The sequence below is a fragment of the Saccostrea cucullata genome, unplaced genomic scaffold (assembly GCF_032062105.1).
Source record: "Saccostrea cucullata isolate Sc308-1 unplaced genomic scaffold, CSIRO_AGI_Scuc_v1 ctg274, whole genome shotgun sequence".
Classification (NCBI taxonomy): domain Eukaryota; kingdom Metazoa; phylum Mollusca; class Bivalvia; order Ostreida; family Ostreidae; genus Saccostrea; species Saccostrea cuccullata.
In genome coordinates this window covers 42,004-44,974 of record NW_026936286.1, presented here as the reverse complement: position 1 = coordinate 44,974, position 2,971 = coordinate 42,004, and the positions used below count along the sequence as shown (strand labels likewise).

Genomic DNA, 2,971 nt, shown 5'->3' with positions numbered 1-2,971 from the left:
TTCTTTCTACACGAGTAATAGAAATGTCAAATCCGAAAAAGAGTTTGCAGTGTAAATCAGTTTTCTTTAATTACGTATTTGGTAAGTACGAAAAATTCAAGCTATTTTAGTAAATTAAAGGTTAAATCATGCAATACAGATTTATGGATAATGGAAAACCTATTTTTTATATCTATTTGTTCTCAAATGAGATTAATTTTGCATAGGCCTATGTCGTATTTTTATATTTTGCATAGGCCTATGTCGTATTTTTATACCACAGAAAGTTTCTTGGAAACAGAAGGTTCTTTATAAGGCTAATGCTAGTATTAAGGTCGTGCATTACTAGACAACTGCTAAACCCTGTCGTTAGATGACCCATATAAATTGGCATTTTGGTTGTAGACATAAGAAAAACAACAATTTTCAAATATCGATATTTTGCATTAGTTCAAAGGGGGAAAAAATCATCAGTAAATTACGAATATAACAATGCAGCATGTATGTAAACGTTAAAATCGTTACGGGTGGGGGTATTCCTTTGTTGCATTTAATACTATACATAGATACTTTATACAATGTCATGTGTAAAAGTATTGATAGAAATTCCAGCGTTTGTTTTATTTTGAACATACATGTAGTACCGTAAATTGAAAGTTCTGGAAGATACTGACCTTTGAAGAAGGATACTGGAATCCAGTCGTACTAAAAAGAAAGGCGTTGAAAATGTAAGTTGTGAGATCTCGTGACAAAATAATGACTATTAATAACTTAAGATGTTTCTAGATATTGATGAATAAACGAAAGCAGGTAACATCTATTTACGATGTTTCTAGGTATTGATGAAGAAACGAAAGCAGGATACATCTATTTATATGTTAAGCAAATATTGCGCTACATTTTTCACTGGACCCAACTTGTAATATTGTATTTATAACCTTACTGATATTGATAACATTCGTTTAAATTTTTTGAAAATAATACTTTCCGGTTAAGATAAATCTTAAATAACACAGTGATTTCAATTTTGTGTACATGAACCTATAACCTTGATTTCATTTCAGATCAAATGGTAACATTGATGACCTTACAGAGGTTTGCCTGAAAGTATTCTGTTCAGAGACTTCCTTTTCTTTCTTTTCTACATAGGCTATATTTATCATACACCGATCGAGTTCCACAGATTGCTTACAGCAGCAGAGCAAGAAGACACCAACATAATTGTTCGAGTATTTGCTTTCAAATAACACTAAGTTCAACTGAAATTTATTTCCAGCATCGTAGAGTAAGGCCAAAGTACTTTATGCCCGTCTCTGATCTTTGTCGCCATTCCTCCATAAAAGACACTCCGCTGGCAAAATAGTCCAAAAACTTGAATGCATGTAGAAAAACTATATAAAAAATTAGTTTTGATATCTTTCAAATAAATTGCAATTTGTTATAATTATCTATTCTTAATCAATACTTATCATACTCAGTGCCTAACATCAAGAAAGCATTATCCTCCTTGAAAAACTAATATCCAAATATCTGACAAGTTCTTTCGGCATAATGCGTAAGAAAAGTAGTCCCGGAAATCTGACACTATAAAGGCTGCGCATGTTTATGATGTCACTGTTACATATATCATTAAAGTAGCAGCACACAGTCCTTTTGATAAATGCTCGTAACTCGCTCTTTTGCCTCGCTCTTGCTTGAATAAGGATTCTATTTTGAGTGTAGTGTCTTATTTGGCGTATAATATAAGGTAGGTACTGTTTTTCCATTAAAAAAATTATCCTAAGATAACTTTACATAGTTTGTTTTCATGGTTTGCAAAAAAAATATGAGAGAAAATATTCATTATAGTATCAGTATATCAATGAATCTTGTCTTTAATCTGTTAAACCAAAAAATAAAGTATCAAGCTAACCGAAGAAATGACCGGGATCTCTTGGGAGACTGTGTAGGCAACCTAAAAATCGATCGTAAAAAATCCCCTTGAAATCAATCTAGGCTTCACAATTGTGATATGAAGATCATTTGACTTATTATGCATGGTATGTAGCAAAAGTCACCACAACTTTTGGACACAAGATGAAATCCTAATTTTTCAAAATAAAATACGGAAATAACGAACAGAATTCAAGCTTAAGGTTCATTTATACAATAGAAATAAAGAGCAACGCAGATACGGACCTCCAAACACATCAGAGGTGGGATCAGTTGCCATAAAGGAGTAAGCATTCCCTGTCTTTCATGTGAAGACTGCCACTTAACGGTGGAGGTCAGTAATTTTGACCTATATTTGGCAGAAATGGTCTTAGGCAGTTAAGGATTCTTTTTGTGCTCCCATTTAATTTTGTATAATACCATGTTATCCTGTAGATGTCCCCTTACTTTACAAGGCTGCCCAAAATTAATTGTACGTTTAACGTCACCCCGCGAGTAGGTATCGGAGATATTGGTACTTTGAAAAAAGTCAACATTTAAAATAGTTTTTGTTACTGTTTTCTTTTACTTTTAACACCCAGAAGACTGCATATTCCATGGAAATAGACAATATTTGAACTTTCTGGGCATCTAAGACAATATTTGAACTTTCTGGGCATACATTCCATTATATAAAGTGACAACTTTCCTGGCCTGGAAATATTACCAAAAAATAATCTATATAATTACGAATGCTGAAAGTATTTTACTTCATTTAAATGAGTAAATCATCTGCTTGAACATTTTGTTTGTTCATTTTTTCCTTCCTCCCTCGAAGGTTTTGAAGTTTATTACTAACGTTTAACGTAGAATTAATTTCAGCCAGCCTAAAGATAAAATATATTTCTTTGCCAACAAAGTACAAGTAACTTAATTTACAAAAAGAATTATATACTACATTGTAAATAAAATGCACACAAAGTAAAGTTTATTGCTTTATATGAGTGAGTAATGTGAAATCACTAGTTTTCGTGGTTTTCGAGGTATGAAGAGACAAAGGAATTCTTGTCCACCACGAAAT

The 2,971-nt window shown here is 32.3% G+C and overlaps 1 long non-coding RNA gene across 1 annotated transcript; it reads left to right on the top strand.

The window, feature by feature from the left end:
* On the top strand, window positions 1-1,407 carry LOC134245225 (uncharacterized). Its single transcript, XR_009987369.1, has 3 exons — window positions 1-81; window positions 621-707; window positions 1,044-1,407. It is a non-coding gene; the product is annotated as an uncharacterized LOC134245225 (long non-coding RNA).
* The last annotated feature ends 1,564 nt before the right edge of the window (window positions 1,408-2,971 follow it).